The sequence below is a fragment of the Anas platyrhynchos genome, chromosome 12, assembly GCF_047663525.1.
Source record: "Anas platyrhynchos isolate ZD024472 breed Pekin duck chromosome 12, IASCAAS_PekinDuck_T2T, whole genome shotgun sequence".
NCBI lineage: Eukaryota > Metazoa > Chordata > Aves > Anseriformes > Anatidae > Anas > Anas platyrhynchos.
Window position 1 is genome coordinate 1,008,109 of NC_092598.1, and position 20,184 is coordinate 1,028,292.

Consider the following 20,184-nt stretch of genomic DNA (forward strand, 5'->3'; position numbering starts at 1 on the left):
CTGGGAAGCGATGAGGAGAGGGCCAGAAGCATCAAGCTGTGCTGAGAAAGGCTGGAGAAGCCCTCAAGCAGTGAGCAGAAGGGAGCAATTTTAGTGCTGTTTTTCAGATGTACAGCAATTTTCTTGTCTGCTAATAAATGTACTACACCGCACATGAGGGCCGCGGCCACAAGAAAAATGAAAATTTCAGGCATACGTGATTCCTGAGCATATGCAGGAAGGCACCTTCATCTGGTGCACAGGGTTCACCAGGGAGGTGCAGGTGGGTGAGGACGTTTGGACAAGACACCCAAGGAGCCAGGCGTCCAACCATGCAGCACGCCCCGAGCTTCACTGGCCCAGACAAAGGAGGAGCTGGCTGCAGACATGAGTGCTGACAGCGGCAGCTGGCACAAGATAACAGGAGCCCATTGGCTGCTGGCCGCTATATTCCACTTTAAAAAATAAAGAATAAAAGTGGTGAGAGATTAGTTGATGCCTCCTAGTCCTTTCCAATCACATTGGATGTGATTTCAGTGATCTCCTAAAGCTGAGGAGTTTAGTCCTCATTCAGACAGAAGGCCTACAAGACCACAGAGTGAAAGCCGTGGGCTGATGTCACCTGCGAGGTCGGGGAAAGCCTCACAGGCTCGCGGGGCTGGCCCAAGGAGGCAGCGTGCCTGAGCGCCAGCCTCGACTGCAGTTACACGTTCTGGTCTGGATATGCTCCGAGAACACAGAAAAGTAATTCACCTCAAGTATTGCAGCTTTTCTATAGACAACGCATCCAAAAAGGTTTCTAAATGTAAGAAAACAAGTATATAATTACATAATTAAGCAGATGCACTGCAATTTTTCTTTTATGTTACCCTTTATATTTTTAAAAGGCAACAGGACAGAGCTGTGCTAAAAAGCAATAAAGCACGGGTAATTTAATACCAAATTACATCCATATTGAAAAGTTTACATGAAGTTGAGAGCAGACAGAGGTCAGGTTTTCAGCAGGACTGTCTTTAATTGTGGCCATCAGTTTTAGCAATCCAGATCTCTGGATCAAAGAAAAATATAATGCGTTTCCTCAACACTGAATAGTGAAAGCAGACAGTAAGCATGGCACTATCTTGCACCAAAAGGTCATAAAAAAGATTATCAGAAGGGGAATACGTCTCGCTATTCAACACACACATACGCATAACATACTGTATATTTTTAATAGTTACATTTTTCTAGCAGATTTTTCAGCAAGTGGGAATGTAAATTACAAGTTTTACTACTAGTTTTCAAATGTAAAGGGTTTTTTCTTCTTGTCCTCTAGTAAATGTGCCATCTTGGTACATGTCTTTTTTAATTTTTTCTGTTGCTTTCAATCATAACTCTCAGCCCAGTGAAACAATTCCTCCCTCCTCAGGGAAGAGATGTGAGCTGAGACACTGTTTTGTTTCAGTCGGGGGGGAGCAGGGAGAGAAGAGAAAAAAAAAATAAATGAGGAGTAAATTATCAGCAAATCAGATAGAAACAAGTTTCCTAGATCTGCAGATCCATTGTACAAATGAAGCAATTTCATCTCTGCTTGCTCTGGGGGGGTGGGATTTTAAGTGGCCAAGGGGGACTGTAAGGGGATGTTAGCAGACGAAGCATCACAACATTTGCATGCATAGACCACTCAAATCTGCACCAGGAGACTACTTGTGAGAATCCATCTTTTTTCACTTAACAAGATACAAAATATAAAACACATTTGCCTCTTATTAAGCCTCTCTTGTAAGTGGTTCCAGGTCCACCATTTTTAAAGAGGGGGAGAGGGGAGCCTGGATGCTCTCTTGGGAATTTCACTGGAGTGACTGGAGATGAGGTACAGGCTGGGAGCCTTTATTACTTCCCCCCACACACACCCCCTTTTTTTTCCTTTTCTAAAAGCACAGAAGGAATAACATTTTAAATCATTAGCATTTACTTTAAGTAGCACTTTCTTCAACTAAGCTTCCCTTCCTGGCCCTCGCCCTGTTAGCACTGCACCCCGTGCTCACTGGAGGAGCTGCCCGATGGGATCGCGATCTGGTTGCTGAACGCAGAAGGTGCTTTTTTAAAACTCTGCCCTCCAAACCAAGGTGGCTGTGAAAGAAACTGTAATCACATTTTTCTTTAAACTGTACTGAAAATAGTATTCTAGTGTTTATTAACACCTAGACCTGCAAAGCACATAACCTCTTGAAGTTACTTTCCTGCTGCAGTAGCAGTTTCTGCTTATTTTTTTTATTTTATTTAATAAAAAAAAAACACTAATCTGTTTAAAAAAAAAAAAAAAGATTCTTAGCAGCCTACATTCAATTCACAGTTCTGTCACACAGTCAGTAGCATTTTCATCATTTCTATACTTGTTAAATATTAGATGCAATATTAAAATATTGAAGAGAAAAAAAAAAAAAAAGCAACTGCCTGAATTTACAACACTGGCAAAGAGAGACGTGGAGGTGATCTCTGAAAGAAGTCATGGGTTCTGTAGTTCAAGCATATTACAAAAAACAGTTATGAGATACTCCATAATCAATGTTCAAAAAGGGAGAAAAAATAAGTTTCTCCCCTACCTGGAAATTAGGCATTAGTGAGACTTCTTCAGAAACAAAAACAAAGTGATTTCCACTGCAGAACAGAAGGTGCATCCCACCCTGCAACCTGTCCAGAAGGAAACCTGGAGCACAGGTGCTTGGGCTTGAAAAATCTAAATTTCCTAAGAAAAGGGACTGCACTTCAGTGCCAGAGCAAGCATTGTCTTCCATTACCACAAAAACAAGGAGGCAGAAGAAATTATTTCAGAAAATAGTAAAAAAGGAATGGAAAACGGAGTACCTGTTGTGGGGGAACATCGTCTCTGCTATAATTTGCACCAAAAACTTTTGGATGTTTCCAATGCACCTTTCACAAACCAGACAGCCTCCGCATTTCCCCTAAATCTCCTGGCAATGCTGATTTGCCAACTAAAGTGTATTTCAAACAATCCCTTTTGTAGTGCAATAAGTTCAACCAGAAAGCCCTCTTTCCCGGAGCAGCTGTGCAGAAGGTTAAGCATCGGGCCCAAAGGTAGTTTGTTGCAGCTCAGGAGGCGAGCCACAGCTCTAATCGGGTGCGCACAGCCTGGTGCAGGAGGGTCATCTCCTCCGGGAGGTTTTCCTTGGACAGAGAGCCCTGGCCAAGTGCACGCAGTCACAGCCAGCATCTCTGCAGAGCTGCTGCTGCGGGCACAGCCGCCTGCTCCTGCTGCCAGCAGTGAGGGGCACGAAGCACGAGGCCTGCTGGTTGCCCGGCCGCAGTGGGTGCCACTTCCAGCTCCACCTCATCACCACGTGCATGCCTCACCTCCCATGGGTGCTCTCCTCCCCCTCCTGCCACCACTGGCTTCCCTCCGACCATTGCCCCCAGGCTTTGGGATGGGATGGGATGGGATGGGATGGGATGGGATGGGATGGGATGGGATGGGATGGGATTTGCTACAACCATTCTGAGAAATGAGGCTAAAACAGGCAAAGACAGGAGCTAATGGATGAAAGCCCAAACTGCAGACAGCTAGGTTTCCCTGACTCTCTCTCATGTCACCCTAAAAATGCTTCAGAACCTGCACTTGTGCCTTGTTGCGTGCTGGCATTTATGTGATGTTTAAGAGGGTCTGGGGCAGGAGGAAGGCTAACCTGGGCAGAAGATACGGGGCTGAGAATTTAATCCCTTTGTACCTCAGTCACCTAATCCATAAACCAGGGATAATAATACTCACTAATCTCAGACGGCTTTAATTGATTATTTGTTAAGATCATCAAGAACCTTAGCAGGAAGACTTTAAAGACCTGTAAAGTCTGTTAATTATTTTACCATTATCATTGCTTCAAAATTATATCACATTCTTCCCTCTCCTTCTCGCCTTTTAGACCAGGAAGATTTCAAGGCATGCAGTGCATGACTGTGAGGCCACATCCAAGCTGAAGCCTTGGGGTATCGTAATGGATACACACGGCTTTAATAGCAGACTCTTCAGACCAAGGATTGTGTCTTTCTGTTTATCTCATTATATAAAAACAACAATGAAAACAATATGGCAGAATCCTCTGCTGCAGCTAATGACAACGAGCAAGGAAGTGCTGTACTAAACTGAATACAGCAAGGGGGGAATAATAATGTTGCTAATAGGGGAAGTTTAGCTGTAGCTTTTCATCATCAGATCTCTGACCTGTCTGCAGCAGAGCTCTTCTGCATCCACTTTAACGTACAGGTAAAAAGCAATGGTGCAAAGTCAAGTGGCGAAGATCCAACCAAGTCCCCAGCTCAACCTTAATGAGGCATTACTTTAAAAAAATAAGGCTGTTTATCACTGTTAACACAATGACAATTACATGTTTATTAATGTAATATATATATAGTCATATTCAAACCATATGTTTGTCTACACATGGATTCATCATTTTTTTTTAAATCACTTGATCCAAAACTTCAGAATAACTACACCCTAATAATTTTCATCCTTTGAGCTCAAAGGCTTGTTAAAGCACTGACCAGGGAAATTTCCTGTCCAAGTTACACATAGCCTGAGATGAAGAATTTACCAGATCCTTTGCTAAACTTCAAGTGGTTAACAACTATCATTAAAATATCTGTGCCACATTCCCCACTTGAATTTGGTGATTAGAAGTTGAGTCCACTTCTGTTTGCTGCAGATTTCTCCATGCAGACACATACACCCCTACACAGGGAAGAGTTTCATGTGAACTTAACTTCTACCAGAAATAAATAAATACATAAAAACACTAACTTTTCTACACTACTTTAGGCATCTCTTTGTGTACCACATTTTTGCACTTTTAGACCCAAAGTAGGAACAATTATTTCTTGCCACCAAAGCTATCCAGAACAGGACTATCCTGATGCTCTAGACTGAAGATTTTTCCATTATTATAGCAATACTTGGTCACACCTGAAAGACTAGCTTGTCCGATATCAGTAACGAAGGTATTTCATGGCCGGTGAATTAGGAGGAAGTGTGACCTAAATTACTTCAATTCACATTTAATCTTTTCGCCTCAGGGACTCAAACCCCTCCAAGTAACGGCCAGCATGAGCCCAAATGGCCAAGTGCAATAACGTCTGTGACTTTGTGCACAGCAGGAACATGCCATAACTGTTACCTGCACTTCGCATGTGCATCCACACCACGCACATACGAGGGCGGTCGGTAGAAGATCTCATTTTATTATGGCCTCAGGACACCGAGCTAGAATTGGTCTAACAGGAAGGGGAAAGTTATTGAGCCACAAGCTTTTTCTCAGATGGTTTTCTCTTCAGAAGTTTACTTTACCTCCCAAATTAAATTTTTTGGTAATATTCAGTACTTTTTTTCTGAAAAACTTTAAGTTGTACCAGTGTGTCCACAGTTATTTATTACCTGCCTTGTGGTCTGAACAAATATGATTTTGTTATTCTGTGTTGTCAATAGAAAAAGCACATATGGTTTTGTTTGACAAAATTATGATAAAATTCACTGTATCCTAAAAAATGATTGAAAAGTTTGCAGATGGTTTCTGGGCATAGTAGGGAGGGAGAGGATTGAATTTCAACAAAAGACGTGCCAAATTTTTTTCTCTTCTTACTGTTCACCCTGTTTCCACATCCCAGCTTTTTTCTTATTAGATACTAGGGTAAAGCAGGTATTCAGTCCAGAAGTCATATGTTTCTCTTTAGCTTTTGGCATTCCATCACACTTTGTCATGTTCGCATTATGTTATACCCAGGTTCATTCACAGATAAACATGAAATGACATCATAAGCCTCAAGTCACAAACAGCAAAACATAATTAACGGTAATCAAAAGAGTGACAAATCTGTACCCCAAAAATTTAATGTTTGAGGAATGTTAGTTTGGGGCATATTCCAAAGGTTCTAAGTGAACTTAATTTTGTCTTCTTTTTCTTTTTTTTCTTTTTTCTTGAAAACTAAGTTCTTCTCTTCCTCTGTTCTTCTACTTCCCAGAGGACAAATAAGTGAGGAGAGGGCCAGGCACTGCGAGCCCAGGTGAGACATCAGATTATTTCCTGATAAAATCGATAGCTCCCTTTTTGTCAGCTCAGCTCACATATTAAAGCTAATCCCTTCCATGGGCTTTCCTGTAGCTGCTCACGGTGCTTGTACATGTTCTGTAAAACAAAAGACCCACGTAAGCCGCGTTGTTTGTGTTTCATCTCCAAAACATCTTTACAAAGAGATTCACCTGTCATTTGGTAGCACACATTTTTCGTCTTCTTCATCTGCCTGGGGAAAATACTTATTTAACTTTCTGCGTGCACCTCTGCAGCAGCTGGTGCCCCACGGCCGTGGCAGATGGGCAGCCGGGGCAGCCCCTGGGGCATTAACAGGAATGGGGCTGCGGGCTCCAGGGCAAGACTCTGGGAGCTCTGTGGGGATTCTGCATTCAGAAGAACAGCAGGAACCAAACAGCATCACTGAAATAACTCATATGTGAGCATGGGGAGGGGGGTACAACTCACCTTCTCATGCTTTCCATTAATTTGGTAACAGACTTCAGCCTGTCATAGCCATTTTTCTCTCCCCAATACTCATGGCAGTTGACGATCTGCTACATTACCACCTCTAAAAGCTGCTCACAGCTCCATGTGCACATGTGCACGGAGGTCCACACCTACACCACGGGCTGGGAGAACAGAAGCCTGGGTGGGAAGTTCTGCTTTCCCCAGGGAGGAGTGGAGGGACAGCATCCTCAAGGTGCGAGCTCTGAACTCTGTCCCTGCTCCTTCATTTTAGCCACGTAATGATGGATAACACAAACTACTCAGTACTTATTTAACCAGCCCAAATATTCCCATCTCTGCCAAAGCTGTCAATGCCCATCGGCAGCTGTCATCCCATCTGCCACGGGATGTCTGTGGAGCAGCAAGCCGGCCTGGAGAAGACTGATAATTGTTGAAGGGAGAACATCTGGAAGGTGTCATCTGAGTGTTAGTAGCTCTCCCTGCCTATGAGCTGTGCCCAAACATGTCGATAAGTTTTCCAACGTGGAATTCATTTTTTATAACAGGATACATGTGGCAGTTCATGTTTCAGCAGTGGACAGAAGTGGCTCTTTTCTTCTTCAAAAAGATTTGTGACCTCTTCTCCAGGCTACTGTAGTGTGATTTATTTGGGCCTCCTTTCACAGCACACTCACAGGCCACAGCATTTCCAAACACAAGAGCAGAGGCTTTCAGCTGCCAGTTAATGAGAGCTACCCCCTGTGACGGGCACTGTCTGCCCGCCAGCCCGTGAGCACAGCGTAAGGGCCGCGAGGGCACCAAGATGCTCTGCAGGGGTCTGGCTGTCCTAAGCTGCCTGGATGGGCACCGTGGTCTGTGTGCTGCTGGATGGGGGCACCCAGCTGGGCAAAAGTCCCCCTGTGCAGAGCAAGGGTGAGTTTCACCAAGGTGTCCAGAGAAATTACCAAGGATCAGGGTGAATCTGACCTGAGAACATCTGTGGACTCTCTCACCGCCAGAAACAAGACGAGGAAGGACAGGGAGCCTGGGGAGCAAAGGGGCAGAAATGAAGGAGGAATGTAGGGAATGGAAATAAAACTCCCCCAAATCTTGTAAAAAGTTTTTGATTTAGTTTGAAAGGGAGTGGTGAGGAGAAGACACTTTGCTCACACGTTTCACTTGTGGTCGTTTGCAGCAGCCGGCCCCAGGAAAGCAGCACGGGGCCTTACCCAGCCTTAGCCTGCAGCGTGTGGCTTACAGCCCAGCCCAAGCACATCTGCGAGCTTCTGCATGCACCTCGGAGACATTCACGGCTCTCCCAGCCACATCTGCACAACCCCAAAGACACCTGTCCGACAGTGGAGTGAGGCACAATTATTGATTATGCAGAGGAGGAATTTTGCAGGACCTGTTCCATGCAAATCCCTGAACTGATCACGGAGCAGCACACTTCCATACCCTTGCTTATTGCCAACAGAGAATGTGTGTGACCTATTTGAATTTTATCTAAAACTATTTTCTTGTTTAAGGTCTCTCGAAGCACTTATTAAAATAATCAGTTTGAACATCACAATGGCTCCAGGAAAACGCAGGAGCTGGAAGATTTTCAGCAACAACTCAAAAAAGTCCTTATGCAACACTACATATCTCATATATCTCAAAATAGCACATGCATGGAGAAGTACCATTTAGAGAGATTCTGAGCATTTAACCTTTTCAAAGGGACCCTGGGAATGCTACCTTCTGCCTGGCCAGAGAGCAACTGGCTTTTACGTCCTGCGGGAGCTGCCACCCTCTATCTGAGGCACCGAGAGGCTGGATCAGCACTCTGCATTAGCACGAATCCTTGATGTGATGCTTAAACCTATAACCCTCCAGTTCAGAGGGAAAAATTCTACCCAATAAACCTTTCTGACATGCAATAAAATAACACATTTATTTACTTGCTTGAACCCACCAATGTGCTGTTCATTTCAGTGATTGATAGAATTGGGTTATAATAAGCATACTTTATTATTGAAAAATTTAATTTAAGGTTTAAACATAAAACAAATGGTATTTTCAAATCTATTTTAATGAAGACTATCAAAACCATTCCATTGCCATAAGGGAAAAATTCTGTCTCCATATCTGTTATGTATATATGCATAAAATCTTCAGCCTACAAGTATAAGTCGCCTGTCCTTCTATCAATCCATCATTCTGAAAATAGAATACAGAAAGCCTTATTTTTTCACTTAATTTTCATTAGATTCTTGAGGGAATTAAAATAACACAATAATGGGCAAATTCTGCCACTACAAATCCAAATGACAGCAATGAATCTACTTATGGGCGGAATTTGGCCAAAACTCCAGCTAGGAGTGCCAAATACAGAGCAGATACCAATAAAAGAATACTTAGAGCTCAAGTATGTCAGGCAGGTAAATAATATACTGTAAATTCATACAGGAATATGAGTGCCTTTAATGTGCCATTCAGAGTAATGGGCTGGCTGGAGGGACCTCGCGGCGCAGTGCCCGGTGCGTGCTGTACCCACGGGCAATGCGGTGCTTGCACCGGGGGCTGCTCCTTACCACCTGGGCAGACCCTGTGCTGGGCACAGCCCAAGGCAGCCCCCTCCTACCAGCATCTCCAAAGGGGTTTTTCTTGTACAGGAAATGCAGGACTGCTGGTGTGCCTCCAAAAGGCTGCTGAACGTCCAGACAGCATCCAGCCCTGGAGAAGTCTAGCGATATGATGTATTGCCCAACGCGCGCGACTCAGTTCTTTGAAATAGAAACTCTTCCTACTACGTGATTAAAGAACGTCTCTCCCTTTGGAGCAGCCAAGCCAGCAGACCCGTCCATATTGCTGCGCTGTAAATCAGGTTAACGACCCTTTGTTGGAGGCCAGTTGCATTCGGCAGAGGGATGGTCGCCTCCTTCCTCGGAGGGCTCCAGTTTAGAGCACACGGGTGCAGCCCTTGGCAGTACAGTCCAGAGCCCTCTCCATTTTCCTGCACGTCCACCTTCATCCTGGGCTGCCCTGCATGAGTGTTGACCAGGCAATCCTTGAAGTCCCGTGCCAGAAGGGCCATCCAGCAGCTCGCTGGGACACCTCTGCTCTGCCAGCAGGACGGAGAGGTGCTGAGCTGCGTGCATTGGCTCTCCCTTGTCCCATGTGCACTGTGCCATTCTCCTCTCCCCCCTCACGCATGCTCGGAAAGAATATTTTGGTGGGTGTTATGAAGAAATGTCTTATAATAAAACTTTCCCCTGGCACTTTCCTGAGATCTTCCTTCCCACAGTCAGTGCAGATGTCAGCTCGCTCCTCTCTAAAAAAGCAACACAAAAAGACACTGGGCATGCCAGAAGAAAAGCCCTGCTCCTGAGCCCAGTCCCCTCACCCCTCTTGCCCATGGCTGGGGGGCGAAGGGCTGTGGATGCCTGCAGCAGGGCAGGGGTTTGGGAGCAGCCTCCAGGGGTTGGGAACACTCCAGACCCCTGCTGGCTTAGGGCTGCCCACCCGGCCATGGCACACAGCAGAGCCTCAGATCCGCAAACCCTGCCACCGTTGGCATTAGGCCCCCACTAAGAGCAAGCAGCCAGGTGCTACCACATCCAAAATTTCCATCCCTGGGCAGTCAAATCCTGCACTGGGTTAAAATGTCTGCCCACAACTGGCTGGGCTGGCTGCTGTCCTCAGCCCCTTTCTTATTCCTTGGTTTTTGGAGATAGGCAATACATTTTTTAGCTTGAATGCATTTAAAAAAAATAATAATTTGGGTCTGCCTGCTTGTTATAATTCAGTGTGTAAGTTAAATGTTAGCCACGTGCTGAAGTTCGGGGGGTGGAAATAATAGACTTACATTAAGGATGCTGAGAATGCTCTCATTCACATTTTCCTTAAATTTTTTAAATCACCTCAAACCATAGCAGAACATTAAAAGCACCATGTGTTGGCTGGATTCTTGTTTGATAATTTTTAAATGATCGTCTATATTCTAATTCGGTTTGCACACTGCCCAGATAAATCAACAGATTCATTTCTTCCGTGGGTCAGACCGCTAGCACATTTTGCCTTTTTGCGGAAAAGAAATTTATCTTTTGAAATGACTTATTCTTTCCCTGGATGTTCCTTTGATGCAGGTCTATTGTTTCAGTGTAAAGAAAATGTATTCCTTTAACAGGTTTATGCCTTCAATGGAATTTGTGTAAGTAGGTTCCACTGCACAAACACAAAAAGCCCTAATACATGCAGGCTGGGTCTACATCACGCCGTCAGATGTCAAGTTTGATGGCTGATGGTACTTACACAGATTTACACAACAAAAAGTACATTAAAAGGACGTTAAGATTGTGAGTCAAAGTCACAAAAGCATGGAAATTCACATTTCAGGATTTAAACATCCAATATTGACATGGAATGCTGAATATTAAAACAGTATCCCATTAGAGTTAAGGTACTGAATAATTTTTAATCTAGACTATTAATTTCCTGAAATTTGTTGTTCTCTCTGCCTCTTATGGCTTTCACATTTTTAATTAAGTTTTTGTTGTGTATATGTCCTTGTCTTGTAATTTCAGAGTTGCTCCTTCTGTGTCTAGTATAATTACATAATATATGCAGCATGTGTGATAGCTTAATTAGAAATGTTAACCACTATATGTATTGAAATCATAAAAAGCTTCATGAAACTTTAAGAGTAAATGTTTCTACGTATTTACTGAGGCTTGTAAATGGTTGTTTCCAGTATTATTCTCTAATAAAAACAATTACACCCAACACCAGCCCAACCTGGAGTAAAATTATGAATAATAATAATAATTAGTACTTACAGAATCCTTTCAACACAGTGTTACCATTTTCAGATAGAACAAACATATTTAGGGGTTAAGTGACTTGCCAAAGGGCTCGCTTCAAGTCAGTGTAAAAGGAAAAAAAAAAAAAAAAAAAAAAAAAGCCACGCTCAGAAACCAAGCGTCTCAAACCAGGCTCAGGCAGCAATATTAAACTCTCTCTCTTTGATCATTTGACCCCCCTCCCCCATGTGTCTGGCATTATTCTTACAAAACCCTGCTAGGATCCAAACCTTTCAGATGCTGAATTGCTCTTAGGAGATGTTGGGCACTAAAATAAATGGGAATTGAAGGTGCTTAGAAACGTGCACAGCCAGAATGATGTAAAGTTAAAAATAGTAAAGTAAATTGTATTTTGAAAATTTTTTGTAACATTAAAAAAAAAAATTATTCCCAAGTTTACACATCTTATGCCAGGCCTTACCCTGGTGTGAATTCTGCGAGGCAATTTTATAAGCCTTCAGAGTAGAAGTGTGTAGCAAAAACAATAGCATGCTGTAACTTTAACTAGCAGTCTTACAGCCTCGCTGCAATAGAAGCAGAAATATGCAAGTTAAACCAGTGGATAAAAAAATCTCCAATGTAATGACTATTTGCTACGCTCTCAGAAGGGGCTGGGACAGCTTATGGGGAGAGGAGAGGAGCACCAGGAGAACGGCAAAGTGCAGTGAGATAAAACAGGAGCCGCTACTTTGAATACAATTTACGTTTGCTAATTCCATTTCTATCTACACAGAAGGGAGGCTCCATCTTACGCACCAGTGCAGCCATTTTGAGCTCACCAAGAACTAACTAGACAGCGAGTGGCATTCTTCCTCAAATAAACCATGATAGTGGCTCAAATGCAAACGGGTGCTGAGTAATGGCTAGTGGGTAGCGACGGCCAGTATCAACCAAAAAAAAAATAAAAAATAAAATAAACACAGGAATTTTCTTAATATCTCGAGATGACTCTGCAATGCTGGGACCAAAGGAATCGCAGCTCTCCAGAGGTGGTTCTGCGCCAACATTTCAGTGTCAAATCAGTGTTGCGAGGCACCAACTTGTGCAGGCCCACTGCTTGTAACCGCAGCAATCTGTCCGTGCCCTCGGTGCTGAGCTGGCCCTGAGGTGCTGCGGCTGTCACCTCCCGCAGGAGGAGAGGACAGGAGCACCTGGGAAAGGGCTTCTCCAGCCCAGGGCCCTCCGAACACCAGCCAAGGCTTGCCTGGTTGGTTTTCCTTCTAAAATAAAGCCTTTGGAAGAGAGGAGAAGCTGATTTATACTCACACAAGTTTTCCAACATGGATTTTGGGTGGATAAGCCTTTTTCTGCCCTTTAAAAAGCAAAGAGGACAGAAGTTACTAACAGCGGTTTTTTGTTTGTTTGTTTGTTTTTGTTTTTCCACATAGTCAAAATTGCACACATCTAAAATTTGGACTCAAGGTAAGCCAACATGTGAAAGAAAATGTCAGAAGTCTGTTCTCCAGCCAGAACCCCTCAACTGAGTACCCGCCAGCATAGAAACGCATCCCAGCATCCCAGCAGGATGGAGAAATCCATCAGGATTTCAGCAAAACACTAAAATCATTAATTTTTTAACGCTTTTTTTTTTTTTTTTCCAGCAGTCAAAGTGTTACCAAAAACTGGGCACAATTCTGCACTGCCCCTGCAGCCCCAGCTCACATCTCTGTGCTGCCTCCATCCCAAGCGCAGCAGGCATCGCGTCCAGCCTGCCACAAGGCTTCTGAGGGCACTTTATTTTTTCCAGGTGTCCTGCACTGGCTTATTTATGGTCTCACTTTCTTCCTCAGTGTGAGAAATCCTAGCTTTTAGCCAGCTGTAAAGGATTGGTAAGAAGCATTTGTGAGAGGAAAAAAATTAGCAACGCTTTTTTCTTACCAACCTTTGCCCACCTTATTAGGCCGAGAATTTTCCAGTGTGCTTAAATAAGCCCCGCAGCACCCTCGCGTTTGACCTGCGAGCAGCATTCAGCACATTATTACAAAAACCAGCTGAAACATGGTCACATCTGATAAACCTGGGCTTGCCTGAGCCTTTCCGAGGAAAAACTTCCCATGAGAAAAAAAAAAAAAAAGAGAGAGAGAGAGAGAGAAAATAATTAAAAAAAAAAAAAAAAAAAAAGACATGAATTTCTGTTCTCACGGGCTTTGGCAAAATCACAGTGACCCACCTGAGAAAACCCAGAGGCAGCCACGTCTCTCACCAGCCCCAGTAACATCTCCCGTGCCCACTGCCCAGCCCAGGGGCAGAGGTGGCCGGGTGGCGCCCAGCCTGCATCGCACCACGGGGAGCCCGTCCCAGCCGAAATGATGTCGAGCAGCTGCTGCAGCAGAGATTGCAGCCCTCCAGCTGCACACATATGGCCTTTTAGGAACGCCGCGGTGCCACCAGGGCCGGTGGTGCCATCGGGTGGTGCTCAGCAGAGCAGGATGTGGCCCCGGGGCCACGCTCACTGCAGAGCCGCGGTGCCAGGTGCTCAGATATCAAAAATGTGCCCAGAGCTCAGCTTCAAAACAGAAGCGTGAAGGCCCTAGCAAAGTTGTTGCTTGAAGGAAAATGAATCTTGGGTTTATCAAAACGAGGTGTCAGATACCTTTCTGCATATGCTGGAGAGACTCTACCCTGCGTGGTTAATGGCAGGTTATTCCTTTTCTTATGCTGTCAACTATTGTTACTGATTGTTAATAGCATTAATATTTCCATCACTTAATTTATTTTATTAATCCCATTCAGGTTTACCATTACCAGCATATGAACTGTAAATAGCAATAATAATGCCATCAAGGTTAATATCGCTGATGCTGAAGGGTATTATGTAAAACACCGCCTGTGAGCGGCAGCGAGACGGGCGCCTATAAAACCTCGCGTGAGATAGTGGGGGGGGTTAAACAAAGGTCTCGCGCAGATTTACGGAATTGCGTTATCTGGTGGAAGAGGTGAAGATTTAATACCAAAAGCCTCCTTTAAATTTCCCGTAATGTTCCTTTCTATCCCCCGACTGTAAAAATATAGCCGAAGAACATTCTTAAGGAACAGCATTTTTATCTTAAATTATTAAAAGTCTAATAGTGGCTTCAGTTTTCTTCTAAAAGCACAGGCACTGGAAATAGGCGATTTGTCAACTTTTAAATCACAATATGCAGGCGTTAGGATGATTACAAACAGCAGAAAGAGAAGGTCTGCTTGAGAGAGTACAGGGCAAGCAAAATCCCTGCTGGTGGACTCCGAAACGCCAGGGCTGGGGGGGAGAGGGACCTGATCCGGGGCTGGTCCTCACCCTTCCAGGTGTGCACCACAGCCACAGAGAGCAGCAGCACCCAGCAGCGAGCACACCGGCATAATAATACTGCTAAAGCTGCTAGCTAAGTTTATCTGCAATTAAAAGGCCAAAATATCTCCAGGCAAACCAGCCTTCCTGCTGGTGGAAGAGCCAAGGCAGAGGGAGGGGACACAGCACCCTGCAGCCCAGCACCACCATGGGCACGAGGTGCAGGAGAGCCCACGGGCTGGGACAGGGACACCAGAGGGAGACACACGGGGACAGCCCTGCTACCCCCCCAGCAGCCCGAGGGAAATGCTTGCAGATGCTGCTCTGGAATAAAGGGGGGGAAGATTCAGAAGAAAAATTTGAATTCTATAGAAATTCCAGGAGAATACGGAAGCCGCTAGTAAAGAGGCCACTGAATACGGTAGTTTAGGGAAATCTGGAGAAAGGCTCCATTTGCACCTCTGGGATGGATTTCTGAAGGCTAAAGAACACGTCAGCTTCCTGCGCTTGGACAGGGTGATTTAGTATTCACACCACTTTATTTGGGAGGAATTTGTAAAAGAGTTTGAGCTATAAAATACCTTTCTGCTCATTTTTCATTGATGCTGCTGCAGCGATTGCAGAAGTCTGCCAGGGCACGGAATTAAAAGGAACGTTTTCATGGAGGAAGGCTTCGTCCTGCGGTAGGAAGTGGCCCGTCGGCACAGACCCTCCTTTCTTTGTTACATCTGCCTTGCCTTCCTCTAAGAATTAAATTAGATATACAAGGGAAAAAAAGAGAGAGAGGGAGAGGGGGAGAGAGGGAGGGCAAGAAAGGGAGGGAGAGAGAGAAGAAAAAAAAGGCTCAGGCAGGAATATATTTCCTATGTCTGGATAAGGGGAAGGATTCGAGGTAATTGCTTGCTTTTCTCATTGTTCTCAGCTGCCAAGCAGAGATTCATAGAGTGTCTGCAAAGATCTCTCTCTTTTTTCTTTTCCTTCTAATTCTTCACTCCCCCCCTCCAAACCATCACAGACCCCCAGCCCCGATCCCTCCCCTTCCCGGTGCTTATTCCACCCTAGGAAAAAAAAAGTAATTTGTCTGTTTTATTTATGATGCAATGAAGGTATGCTGAACGCATCGGGATAACCTGACACTGGTCAAACTATCTGTCAGCAAAGAAGAACTGCCTTCATACTCCAACGAGTGCATAATTTAACCATTTCTCCACCACAGGGCAGCGCGAGACCATTCATTTACAGCGAGAGGTTTTGTCACTGTTCCTTTCACAATAAAAATCAGTTTTGTTGCACCCTGGCAAAAACTGGAATTTGACGTGTTTTCAATCAGCCCTTTATCTTCTCATTTTCACTAGTCATATACAGATTGTCTGCATGTAATAAAACTTCTACTTGGAAAAATATAAAATGATTTGAGATATTCATATGAAAGCCAGGTCCCAAAACAAGATGGAACACACAAATCTGCCAGCTATGAAACCAATTCAGGATGGATTTAGGACCCAGATAGATCCAGACAATTGGATGCTGAGTATGGTGAAGAAACAGTAATGCCTCGGGTCTGAAAGAAGTGCGGATAATCCTATCCTCCTGATGCACAGGGCGGCAATGGCTACGGCTCTGAGAGCAAACGCAGCCCGTCCAGCGGCCAGGGTACAACGAGAACAGAAGGAGGAGAGAGCAGGCGAGAGAACCATAGCAAAAATATTAGGAATGTACACTATGGATTAAAAAATAAAATAAAATGAACTGCATCAGAGCTTTAAAAAATAATAATATTAATAATAAATAATCTATTCAAGCCCTGTTGAAATAGAATGAGCAAAGAAGGGAAAGGCTTTACCACTTACATTCCACCATTTTAAATTAGCCACAACATTTTTTCCTCATGGCCAGCACCACGCTGACGAGGCCAGTGGCCGGGAAGCCCCCTCCTGCCCAGGCCATGCCCATGGCCACCCCTGCCCACTGCCACCGGCTGTGCCGTGGCCGCACCGCAGCACTTGTTGGCCAAGGAGGGCGAGCACGGCCGGCGTGAGCAGCTCCAGCTCCCCACTTCCCCACAGCTGTGCCATTTGCTGCTCTAATTCTTGATCTGAGACAGGAAAGGACACGCCAAGTTTGAACAATTCCATTTTTTATTTCACCATAAAAAAAACAATGCTCGGGATTAGGCCCCGAACTGTGAGCTCTCGCGCCACGAAGCCCTGCCGGGCAAGATTTCCTGAATAAGTAGGATTTGAGCACACTGAAAATATTCTGATGTTTAATAAATGACAGAACAAAATATGGAAAAAAAGATTTTGAAATATAATGCAATGCATGCAACAGGGATCAGAAAAGGAACTCCAGGAAATAAGGGGCTTGATGAATAGGTTCTGCTTATGATCCTATTTATTTCTGATGCACACCAGTATTTGCCTTTGCACTGTAAGAAAGCAGAAAAAGATTTTATGAATGGGAATATCTGCAGCAAGAGGACCGTACCCTCACAGGGAGCTGACAGGCAGGGTCGAGGCACAGCCGCCAGGCTGTCCCCAGCACCCCAAGGGACGGCCTCCAGTGCAGCCACACTCGCCTGGGGACTGGGACACTGGGGCCGAGCCGGCACCCAGCTCCTGGTGCTCTTCTGCTCCTGCTGCCGGGCTGCTTTTGTCCATCCTTCGTGGAAGGAGGGATTGCACAATTAAAATCTGGGTCTCTCCTGTATTCTGAGACAATTTGCTGAGAAACAGGCATTTAGAAATGACATACATTTTTCATTGTGAGGTTATTTAGGAGTCGGTCCTTGTAGTTATATTGTCTACTTACCTGTAACTACTTATGTATTAAACACATGTTAAGATAAAAACAAATATATTTGGCAAAACATAAAAATAAAGATATTCTGGATATGGGGAATCAATTTGTAAAAGAATAGATTCTGTAGTAGAAACATCTAAAAAGACACATCATGCTGTTTGTCCTGTCATTCTGGAAATCCCACTTCTGCACAAATATGATGAATGTTCCTATGTTTTTCACACAAAGATTGCTCTGTAATAATTACTGTATTTGAGAACAGTCCACTTTACTTTCTTCTTGCCCTTTATTTTTTCACTACTGAATGAAGAAATAACATGAAATTACAAGGACCGGCCGATCTCTTTTTAATTCGCAACCATCTTAAAATGTGAAAATACAAACAGAGATAAATACATCAAGCTTTAATTTTATTGTAAAATTGCAACTAAAATTAAAATTAGTTTAAACAATTAACATTTGTTTAGAAAAAGGCACAATGAGGTTGAAACATTCTGTGTCTGCTTTTAACTTGAACCAAATTTTTAAGGCTGTTATAAACCTGAAAACAGGATGTTAATACCTGAAACACTTGCATTAATTTAAACATAAGAGTCCAAATAACATCATTATAATTCTGAACAGGTTGTTTTATCTCCTCAAATCCAGAGTTAAAACCTGCTAAAATAAAATTACAAGAGCCTTTTGAACAGACAAGCTCCTTCAAAAGAAACTGTACAGTTTTGAAACCTGATTTGTGTTACAGATTTTGAAGTGTTCATAATTTGTATTTGTGAAACAAGCTGGATTATTACAGCAGGGGAGATCCTATCAGTTTACAGTCTGCCTGAATTTCATACAGAAATCTGACAACACTCCTCCATGATCCCCTCTTTAAGTAATTGCTCTGCCATTTTGTCGTTGCTTCTTTTTCACCTGACTCAGCCTCAGAGAACCCAAACCACACATTTTAAAGCAGATTTCAATGTCCCAAAACAAAATTTGCAATTAACAATTCTTTTATCATCCCTCTTCAACATAAAGAAAAGGCGCGTTTATGCTGATGTAAGGGAATTTGCTGCAAATCAGTTATTTTTTACTTTAGTAAGTGACTTGAAGCAAATGAAAATCCTACTTGGTGAAATAAAAGAATCCCCATTCCCACGCTGGAGTGCTCAGATTCTGGAAGAAAAGTAGAACGCATTTTCAGAGAAAAACAAACAACGAGGGAAAGAAAGAATAAAGCAGGTAGCAAAAAGAAACTTGAAGACCAAATTCACACCTCTCATTAGCAATGTAATGCGTGGTTTGGATTACAGATGTCAGGGGCTCCCGCAGCAGCGTCCCTGCGGGCTGGCTGTGTGGGCACCAGGTACTTTTGGTTAAGCGGCCTTTGGGCACGATTCGGCCAGGTGACCCCACGGGAGCCCCGCTACAGCCCAAACGCGGCCGCGGCACCTTCCTCAGCCTGCACCGAGCTGGGGATGGGGAAACGCGCGAGTGTTTGCGGCAGGGGTTGGGGAGCTGCGAGCAACGCCGGGGAGCGTCCGCAGGGACAGGCGGCCAGGGAGGGCTGATCGCCCCCGACCCGAGCCCCCAGCCCCAAACCCCCAGCCCCAAACCCCCAGCCCCAAACCCCCAGCCCCTAAGCACCGGGCGGCTCCAGGCGCTCCCCGCGCCCCATCGCCCCGCCGGCCACGGGGCCGCTCCCCGGCTTCCAACTGCGCCCACCGAGCCCCACCGGGGGACCCGAGCCCGGCTCCCCGCCGCCCCCTCCTCCCCCCTCGTGCCCCCCCCCGGGCATCATTTGCTGCCAGCATCGGGATTTTTCTACACGCGCGGATCGCGCCCGGCTGCCCGCGGGGCTGCGCTGGGGGCCGCGCGGCCGGGGCGCTTCGGTGGAGGGCGGGCGCCCTCTGCAGGCGCAGCCCCCCCGCAGCCCCGCTCCGCTCCCCCCCCCCAGCCCCGCTCCGCTCCCCCCCCCCAAGCCCCGCTCCGCCTCCCGCACGGCGGCGGGGACGCGGCCGGGGAGCCCCGGGCAGCCCCCCTCCGGGCAGCCCCTGCTGGGCAGTGTGCCCCCCCCCCGGAGCCGGGCAGAACGGGGCTTTTTGGGGGGGTTCTCCAAAATTCGAGGCGTGTCGGAGCCCTGCCCAGACACCTGTGCGGGACGGGTGGCTCTGCGGGGCTCTGCGCGCCCTGGGCTTTAAACAGCGCTTTGGGGTCTGGCTGGGGGGTGTGGGGGGGTAGGGGGGGGGGATGTGGGTGTTTGTGTTTGTACCGACACAGGGCACGCAGGGAGAGGGGCGGCGGGTTAAAATGCAACCCAAAGGGCCGGGGCCGGGGAGCCCACTCCCACGCGAGGTCGGGGGGGGCCCGGCAGCCCCAGGCACGAGGCCTCCCCGGCCGGCGGCGTGTGCGCTGCGGAAGAGGGTGGGATTAGGGCAAAAAAACCTTCTCTGAAGGGAAAGCATTTCAAAAGACGTCATGAAATGAGAATTTACTAGTCTTTTCCAAGACCTAATAATGCCTGTGCAGCACAATAGACATTGCTCACTCTGCCACAGACAGGACTTTCAGGCTCCTTTTTGTCCCCGGGCCCCCTCCCCCTTTAAGAATATAGCTTATGCAAACCTCACAACAGACTTTTGCCTGAGATTGTATATCAGAGCAGCAGGGGGGCTGATGAAGTGCTCATTTTTTTACATCAGTCTTATAAATTGCTCTCCCCATTAATTGTTTCCATGGAAACAATGCATTTGGCTTGTAGGGGGATCCTGAAATTTTTTTAATGGGATTCTTAAAAACG

At 45.5% G+C, this 20,184-nt stretch overlaps 1 long non-coding RNA gene across 1 annotated transcript; it reads right to left on the bottom strand.

Moving 5' to 3' along the window:
- Positions 1 to 6,417: 6,417 nt before the first annotated feature.
- On the bottom strand, positions 6,418 to 19,149 carry LOC140003497 (uncharacterized). The gene is made up of 3 exons (XR_011812286.1): positions 13,500 to 19,149; positions 12,596 to 12,641; positions 6,418 to 9,801 (listed from the first exon to the last, which is right to left on the bottom strand). It is a non-coding gene; the product is annotated as an uncharacterized lncRNA (long non-coding RNA).
- Between the last annotated feature and the right edge of the window lie 1,035 nt (positions 19,150 to 20,184).